General features: G+C 33.6%; 1 non-coding gene across 1 annotated transcript; it reads right to left on the bottom strand.

Annotated features, from left to right (window-relative positions):
- Positions 1-5,045: 5,045 nt before the first annotated feature.
- On the bottom strand, positions 5,046-5,152 carry LOC118529008 (U6 spliceosomal RNA). Its single transcript, XR_004913913.1, has one exon. It is a non-coding gene; the product is annotated as a U6 spliceosomal RNA (small nuclear RNA).
- Positions 5,153-16,795: the final 11,643 nt, after the last annotated feature.

Raw genomic sequence — 16,795 nt, 5'->3', positions numbered from 1 at the left:
CTAATAGCTTCCTCTTTGTTTCACTTTATCTAACATGTGATGAATTGACATTTGTAGAAAATAAGGGGGAAAAACAGAAGAAATTGAACAGTTAGACAGGGTCAGAATAGAGTAGTAAACTAAGTAAATATCCAGTGAATATTATTATATTAAATATATGGTGTTTCAGTGCGTGAACATTTATAAACTGAGAATTTTCAGGAGTGACAGCCAATGTAGAAAATCTAGATGGTGTTATGGAAAATTGCATAAAACCCTTTGCACTGGTTTAACAGTCTGGTATAATATTTAGAAACTGGACTGTGTAATTTCTATGAGCAATTAAACATAGAAAAACATGGCTGAAATAATGATGAACACTTAGAATTTACACAACTTTTTGTTTGTTTTTATCCTTTAATGCCCATATTGTGTTCATAATGTCCTAAGTATTTGTGGTTGTTAGAGCAAAATAAATTTGAAAATTTCCATGAGGGGGAAGTGTTATCTATCTTTAAAACAAAACAAAACCAAACAAAAACAAACTCAGGGCACCTTTCCTATGGTTGTTTGCTGCCCTTCCCTCACTGCTCAATGCATTTTCAATTACACCCACCACACAGTCCATAGGCAGCCATCTGTGTTCCTGTCTTTAAGAAATTTTATCCTACAAGTGTTTCTTCATGACATTCCTGCCTATTACATAAATCAAACAGACATTCAACCCCTTGGAATGGAATCAGAAACCCACAAAGCTGACTGCTGTCAGGACTCATAAGGAATGCAATTAATAAATTTATTATTTAGGAGGGGAGCTGTTTGCTTTCCAAAAATCCATGAAAATTGGAATGCTATCCAGAGTGTATATCATAGTAACTAAGCTAAAAGTAGCTTTTTATCTTCAGGTTCACCTTTTTGATAGTAATTATGTTTTCTGCTTTATCTATGCTTCTGTCAGCTCTGCTAGTGTCAGAACACCAATCAACAAAGATCCATTTAGTACCAATTTTGTGTGTGTGTGTGTGTGTGTGTGATGAAAAGACAAATTTCTGCCACCATGGAGCATATGATCTAGAGTTTAAAATTCATATTTGTACTTAACACCAGAAATGTAAAAATTTATAAAATTGAAAAGGAAATAGATGATAATGATGCTAAAGAGAAAATCTTAATATTAAAAACGGTAAAATTGACATGTCTATTATTAGAAATAAAATATAGTCATCTATTAACTAAAGTAAAATTTAATAAATATTTGGGGGCAGTGATGTCATCAAGATGGCAAAATGGATGGTTCCTCATTGATTGTTAAAGGTAAATGCATAGTTAAAACCAGATTCTCTAATAGTGTAATGGAGGTACATAAATTACTTACAACTCTAGTTTAAAAGTTAAAAAACAAGCCTATTAAAAATAACTACAATAATTTTTTTATTGAATGTGCCATATAAAAAAGATATAAAATATAAAAACATCAATAACCTATTGTTATAGACGTATAAATTTCCCATACAGTATTGATCTTAAGTTGTTATCAACTTAAAATAGAATGTTATAACTAACATATTTTATATAAGCTTCATGGTAAATACAAAAGAAAAATATGTAGTAGATACACAAAAGATTTTGATAAAGGAGTTAAAGCATACTGCCACAAAAAGTCATCAAATTACAAATGAAGAGAACAAGACAGGAAATAAGGAACAAAGTACCTACAAAACAGAAAACAATAGAGAATCAAAACAGTTAAACATGGGGGAAAGAAAAAAAAAGAGGGAGGCAAATCATAAAAGACTCTTAACTATAGATAACAAACTGAGTGTCGGGGCGCCTGGGTGGCTGTTGTTAGGTGTCTGCCTTCAGCTCAGGTCATGATCCCAGGGTCCTGGGATTGAGCCCTGCATCAGGTTCCCCACTCAGTGGGGATCCTACTTCTCCCTCTCCCACTCCCCTGCTTGTGTTCCCTCTCTCACTGTGTCTCTGTCAAAAAAATAAATAAAATACTAAAAAAAAAAAACTGAATGTTGCTGGAGGGGAGGTGGGCAGAGGGGTGGGCTAAATGGGTGACGGGTATTAGGAGGACACTGTGATGAGCACTGGATGTTATATGTAAGTGATGAATTACTAAACTCTATTCCTGACACTAATATTACACTATATGCTAACTAAAATTTAAATAAAATCTTGCAATATAAAAAGAATGAAGGGCAATAGTTGAGTCCTTACCTATCAATAATTACTTTAAATGTAAGTGAACTGAATCATTCAGTTGTAAGACATAGAAAGGCTAGAACAAATTAAAAAACAAACAAAACAAACAAAAAAAACAAGACCAAAATATGTTACATATAAAAGGATCACTTTAGCTTTAAGAACACACATGGCAGAGAGTAAAGTGATGGGAAAAGATATTCCAAGCTAATGATAACAAAAGAAAACAAGGGTAGCAATAACTATATCAGACAAAATAGGTTTTTTAGCTAAAAATCATTACAAGAGACAAAGAACGTCATTATATAAAAAGAAAAGTGTCACCAATTCATCAATATAATAATTGTACTTAACACTGAAGCACATAAATATAAAACAAATACTAACAAAACAAAAAGGAAAAATAAACAACAATACAGTAATAGTTGGGGACGTTAATACCCCACTCTTACATATGGATAGATCACCCAGACAGAAAATCAATAAGGAAATAGTGAATTTAAACACTATGTCAGGGGCACCTGGGTGTCTCAGTCGGTTAAGCATCTGCCTTTGGCTCAGGTCATAATCCCAGGGTCCTGGGATCGAGCCCCGCATCAGGCTCCCTGCTCAGTGGGGAATATGCTTCTCCTCCTCCTTCCTGCTCCTGTGCTCTCTCTCACTATCTCTGTCTCTCTCAAATAAATAAATAAAATATTTAAAAAGAATTTAAAAAATTTAAAAAAAAATAAAAATAAACACTATACCAGGGCGCCTGGGTGGCTCAGTCGGTTAAGCCTCTGCCTTCAGTTCAGGTCTTGATTGCAGGGTCCTGGGATTGAGTCCCACATAGGGCTCCCTGCTCAGCACGGACTCTGATTGTCCCTCTGTCCCTGCTCCTCCCCCTCTCCCATAAATAAATCTTAAAAACAAAACAAAACAAAACAAAAAAAACACTATGTCGGTGGCGCCTGGGTGGCTCAGTCGTTAAGCGTCTGCCTTCGGCTCAGGTCATGATCCCAGGGTCCTGGGATGGAACCCTGCATCCAGCTCTCTGCTCCACGGGAAGCCTGCTTCTCCCTCTCCCACTCCCCCTGCTTGTGTTCTCTCTCGTGCTGTGTCTCTGTCAAATAAATAAACAAAATCTTTAAAAAAAAAAAAAAAAAAACACTATGTCAAATGAACCTAACAGATATATACAGGACATACCATCCAACAGGATCACAATAAATATTCTTCTCAAGCACACATGGAACATTTTCTAGGATAGATCACATTTTAGACCACAAAACAAGAGTCTCAAACAAATCAAGAATATAGAAAGCATATCAAGTATCTTTTCCAGGCAAAATCATATTAAACTAGAAATCAATAACAGAAGGAAATCTGGAAAATTCACAAATACATAGACATACACATTTTTAAACAACCAAGAAATAAAAAAAAAAAAGACAAAATGGGGAAAAAATATATCTTGAGACAAATAAAAATAAAAATTATACCAAATCTTATAGGAGGCAGCAAAGCAGTTATAAAAGGAAAGTTTATAGCCATAAATGTATATACCAAAAAGAAAGATTTCAAATATACAACCTAATATTACACCTCAAAAAAACTAGAAAAAGAACAAAGTAAACCCAAAATTAGCAAAAGGAAGGAAAAAATAAAAATTAGAGTCATAATAAATGAAATACAGAATAAAAAAAAAAAAAACTAGGAATTGTTTTTTTAAATGGTAAATAAAATTGGCAAGATTTTAGCTAGACTAACTCAGAAAAAGAGAGAGGACTCAAAATCAGAAATGAGAGAGGAGACATTATAACAGAAACCACAGAAATACAAAGGATCAAAAAAGACTATTATTAACAGATATATGCCAACAAATCAAAAAGCCTAGAGGAAATGGACAAATCCCTAGGCATATACAACCTATCAAGACTGAATCATAAAGAAATATAAAATCTTTATATATAAAATATGAAATATTAAAAAAAAGGTCAATAATGAGTAAGGAGATTGAATCAGTAATAAAAACCTTCCAACAAATAAAAGTCCAGAATCAGATGGTTTCTACAGTGAATTCTACCAAACATTTAAAGAAGAAATAATACCAATCCTTTTTAAACTCTTTCCAAAAAGTTGAAGAGGATGGAACACCCCCAAGCTCATTTTACAAGGCCACCATTATCTTGATACCAAAACCAGATAAGGGCACTACAAGAAAAAACAAAACAGCAATAAAAAGAACTATTGGATAATATCCCTCATATATAAAAATGCAAAAATTCTCGGCAAAATACTGCAAAACTGAATTCACCAGCACATTAAAATATCATAAACAATGATCAAGTGGGATTCATTCCTGGGATTTAAGGATGGTTGAAAATATGCAAATCAGTAAATATGATACATCATATTAATAAAATGACTGATAAAAATCATATGATCATCTCAATATATGCCAAAAAGGCATTTGACAAAATTCAACATCTTTTCATGATAAAAACACTCAACAAACTGGGTACAGAAGGAATGCACGTCAACGTAATAAAAACCATATATTGCAAGCCCATAGTTAACAACAAACTCAATGGAAAAAGGTTGAAAGTTTTCCCCTTGAAGATCAGAAACAAGACAAGTGTGTCCACTTTCACCACTCTCATTTGACATAGTACTGGATCTCCTAGCCAGAGAAACCAGGCAAGCAAAAGAAATAAAAGGCTTCCAAATAAAAAAAGGAGTAAAATTTTCTGTTTATAGATGACATGAATTTACATGTAAAAAATCCTAAAGACTCTACTAAAAAAAAAAATAGAATAAGCAAATTTAGTAAAGTTGCAAAATACAAAATCAATATACAAAAGGCATGAGCTTTTTTCTATATGGAACGCTTCACAAATTTGCGTGCCATCCTTGTGCAGTGATCATGCTAATCTTTTCTATATCATTCCAATTTTAGTATATGTGCTGCCAAAGTAAGCACAAGACATGAGTATTTTAACACTCTAACGATGAACTATCTGAAAAAGAAAATCTAATTCACAATAGCATCAAAATCATAAAATACTTAGGAATAAATTTAACTAAGGAGATGAAAGATTTGTACACTATAAACTATGACATTGATAAAGAAATTGAAGGAGACACAAATGAAAGATACTCCATATTTATGAGTGGTAAAAATTAACATTGTTAAAATGTCCATACTACACAAAGCAATCTGTAAATTCAATCCCCAGCAAAATTCCTATGTTATTTTTTACAGAGATAAACAAAAAATCCTAAAATTCATATGGGGCCATAAAAGACCCCAAATAAACAAAGCGGTTTTGAGAAAGAATGAAGTAGAGGCATTACACTTCCTGTTTTGAAACTATACTACTAAGCCCTCATACTCAAAACAATAAAGTACTAGCATAAAAAGAGACCAATAAACAAGTGGAACAGAATTGATAGCCCAGAATTAAATCCTTTCATACAGTCACCTAATATTTGACCTAATTATTTGCCAGCATATGTAATGGGGAAAAGATAATCTGTTCAATAAATGATCTTTAAAACTAGTCACAGGGGCACCTGGGTGGTTCAGTCATTAAGCGTCTGCCTTTGGCTCAGGTCGCAATCCCAGGGTCCTGGGATCGAGCCCTGCATCTCGTTCCCTGCTTGGCAGGAAACTGCTTCTCCCTCTCCCACTCCCCTGCTTGTGTTCCCTCTCTTGCTGTGTCTCTCTCTCTTTCTAATAAATAAAATCATTAAAAAAAAAACCTGAATAGTCACATATGACAGTATGAAACTGGACCCCTATCTTACATCAGTCATAAAACTTAACTTGAAATAGATTAAAGACTTAAATGTAACACATGAAACTTTAAAATTCCTAAAGGAAAACATAGGGAAAAATCTCCTTGACATTGGTCTTGCCAATAATTTTGTGGATATAAGACCAAAAGCAAAATAAATAAATAAATAAATAAATAAATAAATAAATAAATAGGATTACATCAAACTAAAGTTTCTGCATAACAAAAAAAAAAAAAAAAGATAATGAAAATGCAATCCACAGAATGGGAGAAAATATTTGCAAATCTTACATCTGAAAAGAGGTTAACCAACATATATAAAGAACTCCTACAATTCAATCGTAAAAAATAAAAAAATCTAATTTAAAAAATAGCAAAAGGACATGAATAGACATTTTTTTTTTTTTCAAAGAAGATATATAAATGACCAACAGGTACAGGAAAAGGTGCTCAACATAAACAATCAGGTCAAGGTCATTTTTTTTTTTTTAACCTTTAAAAAACAGCAAGATATTACCCACTGTCTGTTAGATACTATCAAAAAAACTGAAAATAACAAATTTTGGGAAATATTGGGGAAATGGGGAACTCATGCACTGTGGTAGAAATATAAATTTGTATGGAAAACAGTATGGAGATTATTCAAATTATTAAAAGTAAAATTACCATATGATTCAGTAATCCCACTTCTAGGTATATACCTGAAGAAAATGAAGTCACTATCTCGAACACATATCTGCACTCCTATGTTCATTATAAAATTATTAACTCTAGCCAAGACATGGAAATAACTTCAGTGTCCATCAATGGATGAATGAATAAAATAACTATGGGATATATATACTATGTAATACTACTCAACCATGAAAAACTAAGAAATCCTGCCATTTGCAACAACATGGATGGACCTTGAGGGCATTATGCTAAGTGAAATAAGTCATACAAAGAAAGATATATTATTGAATGATTTCACTTATATATGGAATCTGAAAAAAGGCAAACTAATAGAAACTTGAGAGTAGATTAGTGATTGACAGGGTGTGGGGATAGGGTGGAGTAAGGTGGTCAAAGGGTACAAACTTGCAACTATAATATGAGTAAGTTCTAGAGATCTGATGCACAGCATGATGATCATAGTTAACAATACATGCATACCTTGTTTTACTGTGCTTCACTTTATTGCACTCTGCACATATCACATTTTTACAAATTGAAAGTTTGTGGCAATCTTGCATCAAATAGGTCTGCTGCCACAATTTTTCCAACAGCATTTGCTCATTTTGTGTCTCTGTGTCACATGTTGGTAATTCTTGCAATATTTCAAATTTTTTCATTATTACTGTATTTGTTATGGTGATCTGTGATCAGTAATTATGACTCACTGAAAACTCAGATAATGGTTATCATTTTTTAACAATAAAGTACTTTTTTAGTTAAGGTATATACATTTTTTAAGACGTAATGCTTTTGAACACTATAGTGTAAACATAATTTTTATATGCACTGGGAAACCAATTATTATTCATAATGAGATTCATATTGAATTATGGAATGCACATTTTTAGAGGGGGTAAAGTAAAATGAAATATATTTTGGTAAATGTGTCTATGAATAGTCAATATAGTGCCTCATAATATAAATGAATATCATCATTTTGAACAATTTAATTACTACTATTAGAATTATTATAAGTATAAAAATAGCTATCATTTTAGCATGGAATATGAAACTCTCATGCTCCATGCTTCATTAAATCCACACAACAACTCTGCATAATAAGTATTATCATCACCATTTCATGGGTGAAAAAACTGAGGCTAACACATTTAGATAACTGGTTTATGATTACATGGCTAGTAAAGATGCATCACACTAATTTAGGCTTTATGATTTCAGAATTGTACTCTTTCCACTGCACATTCTATTACTCTGTAAATACTTGGCTTGTTTTCATTTAGTTCTTTAATTTTACTCATGTGGTGATGGCTTAAAGCTTCATTTAAAGGAAGCTTAGAAAATTCATTTAAGCAAAAGCTCCCAAGAATTAAAAATGTCATGCATCTAATGTAGACATGAATATCATTAGTTAATGGGTAACTATATATTTTCTACTCTAGTGAGATGACAGAGTATTTTTCTAAGTTTTAGGCTCTGAGTGTTAAAAGGGCTTTGTTAAAATAGAAATATTTAGACAAGGGTAACCAAAAGTCTAGGTCAGGTCACCTTAAGATAAATATTAGGAAACTGAGGAAACAAATGGAGATTTGAACACTGAGGTATGATATAATAGATCGCTTAAAGTACTTGGCAGACTACAGAAAGCCCTATAAAGTCTCCTTAGCCTAGCTTTATAGCTTCTGGGCTGTATATATATATATATATATATATATATATATATATATATATATATATATATAGGATATATATATTGAATTGAAAACTCTTTTAACTGGAACTTTTTGAGAAATAGAACATAGCCAGAACCATAGAAGACCTCTTTTTGTTAACAACCTACCCCCTCCTCCCAGTTTGTTAATATTCTCTGCTATTTAATATACCATTGTACAAATATGCCACTATTTATTTGCTGTTATGAACAGAATGACTAGATCATTTGTATGCATATCCTGGTGCAAAAATTCATTTAATATATTTCACGCTATATTTCTAGGGATGGACCAAAGATTTATTTATCCCTAAGTTCTCTAAGTATTGTCCAACTTACCTAAAATGTTTTTATTATATATACTCTACCAGCAAAATATGGACACTGTCATTATTTCACATTCTTGCAAGACATTTTTACTGTTGCCCAATATGGTGAATGTGTAACAGTATGTCATCCTAGGTTTTAATTTGTATTCCAGATTCATAATAAAGATGAACAATTTTTATATGTGAGGGGCCATTTGGATTATCCTTTCTGTAAAGTACATGTTTAAATCTTTTGATATCTTAACACTGTGTCATATGCATTTTTTTAACTGTAGTAGATCCTTCTATTTTCTGAATGAACTTTTAGCTTTGTAGGTCTTCTCTATTTTCAAATTTGTTTTCGTTTCAAAATGTTTATATTTATTTTCATAGTTTGCTTTTGTTTTGTCTTATTTATTTATTTATTTAAGGGAGAGAGCAGGGAGGGGTAGAGAGAAGAGGCAAAGAGAATTTTAAGCAGGCTCTAGGCTCCTCATAGAGCCCAAAGTGGGGCTCCATTTCACAACCCTGAGATCATGACTTGAGCCAAAATGAAGAATCGGAGGTTTAACCAAGCAAGCCACCCAGGCAAACCTGTTGTGTCTTAAATTAGCTGCCATATCTTTAAAGTTCTAGAGTATCTATCCATTTGGTTCATTTATAAAATTTTTCTCATCCTCATTTTTAGTTTCAGTTTTTTTTTGTTCAATTTACTGCCTTCTCATTTCTTTGAGCAGAGTAAGCAAGCCTATTTTACAATCTTTATTGATCATTTTAATATCTTAATTCCTTGTGTCTATCAGATCTTGCTAATGCCCTCTTTGTTTGTGTGCTTTGTTACATTTTGCTGTGTCCAAGACATTATATTCGAAACTCTTTTTGGGTGGGAATAATTATGAGATATAATAATGGTATTGTCCTCCTTGACAGGGTTTTCTCTTGCACCTGAGGCCCTACAGGACAAGCATACTCCAAATTCAGTGTTTGACTTTCTCAGTTTACACAGAAAGCAAGGTAGGCTATACTCTTTTATTTCTGCTTCTCCTTGTGCTTTGGGGATCCCAACTTAAATTTGGGTTGTACCAAAGTCCTCAAATTTGATTGCTGCTGGGTTTTGAATTTTGCCTCTTTAGTATCAAGAGTCTATTAAAAGCACAACTCAGTGTGTTTTAGCAGTTTCAAAGGCTCTCATAGCAAAAATGGCTTCAAGGCATATATCTCTAGGTTCTCATTATATTCTATATCTTGGCCCAGTAATTCCTCACTTATTTTTATAAACATTCTGATATTTTTAACATTAAAAGATATTTTGTCTGGATTTTTAGTTGTCCTTAGTAGGAGTTTTTAGATCACCATTACTGGAAGCAGCAACAAACATGAAAATATTTGTGGTATTTTTTCACACCTCTATGGCTTTGTACCTCCTAAAGCTGAGGCATCCTTCTCTAATTAGTTAGGCAAACTCCTATTTACCCTTTAAAACACAACACAAGAATTGCTTCATTTAGGACATGTTCAGGGATTACTCTTCCCCACTATTCTTACCAACATTCCCACACACTCTCAGTTACCTGCATTTTGTTTATGATCTTTCATTCCCTATGTATATCAGCGTCATCAGAATTTTGTTCTATTGTATTTTTGTTAATGTTTTTGGCATATGTATTTGTTTACGTGTTTGTCTTGTGGCATGTGAGTTTCTTGAATTTGGGGACTGTAACTAAGTCCTACTTATCTTTTAGAGCTTAAATTAAATATTAATTCCATAGGTCCCTTTTCTTTCAAACCTGGGTTAGTTATTTCTTCTAATTCTTTGTTAGAACTTACCTTATTACAGAAACTTACAGCTTGTATTGTGACTTTAGAGTCTTTACAATTTTTTGATCAGAATAATCACCCATCCCTGAGATCTTTATGCAGCTTCATAGCTGATATTATTCAGAAATCTGTTCAAAACAGACTTTCTCAGAGCGGCCTTTTTGGACCACTCAGTTACAAAACCTCTTCTCGATCCCTGCTCTTTTTTAAAATGTGCCTTTTTTATATCAAATATGCATCACTATTAAAGAAAAACCAGTACTTTTTTTTTTTTTTTTCTTTAGTTAGCTTCCCTATTATCTATCTCTCCCATTAAAATGATTTCTTTGGGCTGGGCTTTTGTTTGTGCTCACCTTAGACCAGGCGCTCAATAAATTGTCTCCAAATGATTGAATTGTTTGCCTCCCTTGGCTAGATTCTCAACTTCATGAGGACAAGGATTGTTTCTTTTCAGTCCTTCTTTATCCTCAATGCCTGTTATACCACAGTCACTCATGTGACTAATGAGAAAAATCATAGAAACAAAGAGTTAAAACTACAGAAAAACCCTTTGGTTCAATAATACAAAACTTTCTAAAATTATTGTTGCTCAGGAATTGAACATTGGCTGCACTTTTTATTATTTTTTTAAAATGATATCAAATTTAATTTAAATGGAAATACCTGAATGGTAAAGTAATAAAAAAAATTATAAAAGCAACTTGTTCCTTAAAGTGAGTTATATAGGGCATCTCTGCTAGAAGCAAAATTTTCAAAGGTCAAACATCTAAAGGCTTAGAAGTGGAAGTAAGAGTGTGAATTGTACTTCAATGCTCTTTTCTTTATATTCAGCAAACAGCTTCGTTCACACCTTTCCAATTTTTCAACTGTTTTGACAAAGCCTTCAGAGGAGTTACGGCTGATGACAACCATCACAGACTAACAGGAGAAATTTTATAAAGCATATTTTTCCCAAATTGATAAGGACATGGTGAAACTAAGCTGGATTCAAAGGAAGAATGCACAAGGACATGCTATACATAATAATGACTTATTTTAATGCTATATATAATAATGATGACTCATTCCAAAATGAGGACAGTTGTCAATAATGCCACATTCAGTAATCTATTTTACAATACCGTACAATAATGACTTATAATAATGCCTTAGTTTTTCAGATATATCCATTTACTGAAATCACTAACGAATAAAAGCAAACAAACAAACGGGGTTATAGAGGGGAAATATATAATCTAAAAATAGCACATGTTCACAGAGTACACATATCCCAAGTACAACTATAGGCTCCGAGTAATAGTCAAAACAATAGTAAATGCATGATTCAGACTCTACCAGTCAAATCATAAATGGGACCTTAACTGTAAATCCTCACCTTTGGATCAAGTGGGCACTGGGTGCTATAGATACTTCTTAACATCACACATATTCATGACTCTACTCATACTCCTCCATTCCTCTGCAACTGTCACCGTGTTAAAATGTGGAGACAGTTGACCCACTTGTGCTGGGAACTTGTAGAAAGAAGAAAATAAAGTAGATGACCTTGCAAAGTGTTTTGTCATTTCTAAAGATGCATACACCAAATTACATTGAAATCGTAAGGAGTGTTTCAGGGAGAGCTATAGGATGTGGGTTCTTGTGTCATCCACAGAGATTAGGTCCAACACATACCTAAACTCTCCTCTAGGGCTTTCATAATTGTTTCCTCATTTTCCCCTCCTATGGGACCAGGAGCAACATAATGGTAAAGCAAGAAGATAAACTGAGATGCATATACCCTCTGGCACTCAAAATTATCACAAGTTTGGCTTCCTACGTCTCCTCATGTTACTTATTTATCTTAACTTCTCTCTGAAATCAGGGTACCAGGAATCTCAATCAGTTGACATTTTCCTTTCTTAGGCCTGGAATTACCCAACAGCCTGATCATACCCCTAAGACTTTTTAAATTATTTCTCTCATAATCTCCTCAGCTCAGTACACTATAATTTAATTCCAAAATGAGGATAGTTGTCAGCAATACCACATTCAGTAATCTATTTTACAATTCCATGTACTTGGAACTATGAAAATATGATAGTAACATTCATTCCAATAAGTCACCCTAAATTTATTATCATGAAACAAGACCTCAAGGAAGATCATTCAAAATCATCCATGTATTTGCAATTTATGGAGATAAAGCCTCTATCAGTGGACTTCCCTGTGCTCAGGGTGGTCAAATTGCTGGTGAAAACCAACCAGATTTATTGCAAGCTTATTCTCATGGCTTCTAGGGAGCCCAAGTGAACTTTTACTGATAACAGGAAGGGATAAAGCAGAAAAGGGATAAACATTGATGTAAGTATTGGCTAGGCGAAAGTAACAACTCTTGTTATAAAGTGAATATTTTAAAGCAACAGAGCCTGCTGGGAATATTGTTTTATAAAATGGTGGTGTTTTGTATTAACTTTTTTTTTAATTCAATTAGTTAACATATAGTGTACCATTAGTTTCGGATGTAGATTTCAGTTATTCACCTGTTGCATATAACACACAGTGCTCAGTACATCACATGCCCTTCTTTTTTATTTATTTATTTATTTATTTATTTATTTATTTATTTATTTGACAGAGAGAGACACAGTGAGAGAGGGGACACAAGCAGGGGGAGTGGGAGAGGGAGAAGCAGGCTTCCCGCTGAGCAGGGAGCCCGATGCGGGACTTGATCCCAGGATCCTGGGACCATGACCTGAGCCGAAGGCAGACGCTTAACGACTGAGCCACCCAGGTGCCCCCCCCACATGCCCTTCTTAATGCCCATCACCCAATTACTCCATCCTCCCACCCGTTTCCCCTCTAGCAACCCTCAGTTTGTTTCCTATTGTTAAGAGTCTCTTATGATTTAAAATGGTGGTATAATCATTTATTGAGATATCCATCTCCTTTTTTCTTTAATATCAGAATGCATTGGGGGATTGGCAATAGGCAACTTAAAACAACATCAAATATTTTCCTTTCTCTTTTCTGGTTATGTTGTAGCCATATGACAAAGTAGCAGTCATAAAAGATATCATTCTCTTTTAGCTCTGTCTTTCTGCCAGAAATGTGGGCTTAATAGTGAGAACTCCAGCAGCCATTTTTGCAACCATGAATAAAAGGCCATGAAAACCTCTAAGACATTTTACTTGACTTTCTTAAGACTCTGAACCAATGCCAGAAAACACTCTCTGTAGTCTTCTTGTTAAGTGAAAAAATACAGTTAGACCACTGTGGGCAGCCTACCACATGCAGCAAAATGTAAATCTTAATTGAAATATGTCCTCTCAACTGTGCTTGAGCAACTGAGTTCTGAGATTTTCAGGTTTTCAGTCTGAAAGAGTATACCTCTGGTCCTTTGAAAGGGAAGAGAAAGGACACTCTATTCTCCATATAAGTTAAGGAAGAGAAATCTGTGCATTTAAGTGCACCATATAAAATTTATCAAGCAATCATCTCCTGACCCCTTCCTATCCAAATTACCTGACACACTATCCCTACTCCTCCATTCCAAATTACTGCCTTTTCCAGGATTCTGTATCACATCACGATTTGTCTTCGGCTTATTTCCTTCTTGCAAGCTAAAGTTTTGTTTTTTCTCTATCTAAAAAATCAAAAATCATTGTGTAGTTCAATTCCCATTTTCCTCAAATGCATTGGTTCCTCTTATCTATTATTATTTTCTTTCATACTCCGTGTCTTTGTCTTTATGGGTTTGTACTTTGTTTTCTTTACTGCCATTATATAATCAGATCTAATAGCTTCTTACAGAAAGTTTAAAATTCCTGCATAACCACAAGTGAACACAAAGTCACTGATTCTTTAGCAAACCTGTAAGATATTTAAGCATATATTCAATTTCTTAACTGAGTCTTAAATGTACCTTGAGTTCTACTCTGTTCCTACATAAACCCAAGTTCTATTTCTTACACTTTGTTAAATGACCAAATTCTTTCAGTTTATTTTCTAACATTTAAATATTAAATCAATTGAAGCTTTGTACATTTCTATAAAAAATATTTGAATACAGTAGATTTATTATTATTTTTATAGATTTATAATCAAAATTTCATCTGTTGAAGTTTTTGGAAATTTCAGATGCAGTGATTAACCTAAAAAGATACTGCCTCAAATACCTCTGATATCAAGCCCAAACCCCTGACTTTAGCCACACCTGTGGTGGATAGTTCCATGGGAAATTACACTCACTTAACATTGATAGCATCTCGTGTTCTATCTCTCATCTCATAATTTCTCCAACGCAACCTGCAAAAGTTTCCTCAGGTTGAACCTAAGCAATGCCCAAAAGTGTAGGAGAGTTAATGTCCTCTGAGGACGGCCCTCAGTGAAAGGGAAATAAGAACCATAGATAAAATTGCCAGTCTTCAGGTCTTCATTAGGACAACTTTGAGAAGTTTCTCAGGAGCTTCCAATAAAAGCAAACTTCACTGTCTAGCCACAGCAATTATATCAACAATGTACATTTATGACAAATTTGCTTCTTCTCCATCTCACTCTCCCATTCTCCCACTTTTTTTATAAAGATTTTATTTATTTATTAGACAGAGAGAGACACAGCGAGAGAGGGGACACAAGCAGGGGGAGTGGGAGAGGGAGAAGCAGGCTCCCCGCTGAGCAGGGAGCACAATACAGGGCTTGATCCCAAGACCCTGGGATCATGACCTGAGCCAAAGGCAGATGCTTAACGACTGAGCCACCCAGGAGCCCCTCTCCCACTTTTTCTACCTTGGATAATCTCCCAAATAAACTAACCCCACTCAAATCCTTGTCTTACTCTTTGTTGTCAGGAGAAATGGAGCCAAAAGATGTAGATTAATATCAAGCTTTGAATGGGCTCTTAGAGCTATTTCTGTCCAGATAATTAAAAGGGACCTTTTAATTATCAGAAGGCTATGAATAAGCTCCAAATGGAGGGGGCAAAAGCAAAAAGTAGAAATTTTTATGTTTGATTTTTATCATGATTAATTTAATTTATTGATTATCTTAAAAAATGTTAAGATTATAAAAGTGTGGATCTGTGTAAGATAATGTCACAATGTAAGAAATGAGTTGTATAGTACTTTTGAGAATATTAAACCAAGTTTTCAGGTGCCATCTAATTTCTTGTTTAAACCAAACTTTGGTGTATATTATCCTAAGGAATAGTATTTTAGAGGTTGGACAGACTAACACAAAAATGATCCAAATTAATGAGTTTATATATCTTTTGTTGTGAAAATCAAAGTGTGATTGCTGGTTTAACATGGTAAAACTAATAATGCTTATGGACTCTATAATAAATTTTCAAATTGTATGGAGAGAATCCAAAAAACATATAATTAATTGATTTGCAAATCCTCAAAGAGCTAAAGGATCAGGTAGTGGCATGTACTGAATCAACAGCACCATAATACAGCACTTTATATGTGTGGCTAATGGATATTTTCATGAATGTTTTCTAGCTAGGCAGCCAGTACAGAGAGATATTAGGTAGGATAATTACTCACAGTTGTATTTAATAAAATGAGAGAAAATTGTCAAATGACACTAATAATAATAATAATCCTATAGCAGGGTAAATAATTCAATGATAATTACAAGTATTAATCTAGCTTTCTTCCCTGATTATGAATCTTCTCTGCTTTATCATAATGGGAGTAGCAGATTGTCTGCAATGAATTGTGAGAACCCAGCAGTGACTTTGGCAGTGAACTCCTCCCATCAATTTTGATAGGTTAAAATGATTCTGGTTGGTCTTGAGTAAATATGTCAATTTTTTTTTTTTTTTGGTCCCTGTGTGTGTCGTAAAAAAAAGAAGCAATAGTAAATTCTTGCTGTTATTCCACGGAGCCAATAAAATCATACTGCCAACAAGGGGCAGTTGACACCATAAGTGTAGTTAACTATCTTGAAACACTAGACCCTGGAAATAAAATTCCAATATTTCACATAACCTTGCTTTTTTGATAGAAAAAAAAAATTATACTGCTTACATTTAGGACCCTGCTGTTTTGTTGCTATTTTGAACATGACTATTGTAAATGTGTGTGTGTGTGTGATATATATATATATATATTTTTTTTTTTTTTTTTTCCTGTGCAACAAATTCATTTAGACATAAATTTGGATTGCAAATCATCTTCTTTTGGGGGGATGGTGGTGGTGTTGGTGGCTAGTTTTACAAATTAAAAGGACTAAAAGAAAAGAAGAAAATGTTTTGTATTACAACATATTTACATCTGACCAAAACATTTATTTACTATAATACTGACTAATGTGTAGTACTGTACTTT

The sequence above is a fragment of the Halichoerus grypus genome, chromosome 3 (genome assembly GCF_964656455.1).
Source record: "Halichoerus grypus chromosome 3, mHalGry1.hap1.1, whole genome shotgun sequence".
Lineage (NCBI taxonomy): Eukaryota > Metazoa > Chordata > Mammalia > Carnivora > Phocidae > Halichoerus > Halichoerus grypus.
This window is presented reverse-complemented; position numbering and strand designations above follow the sequence as displayed.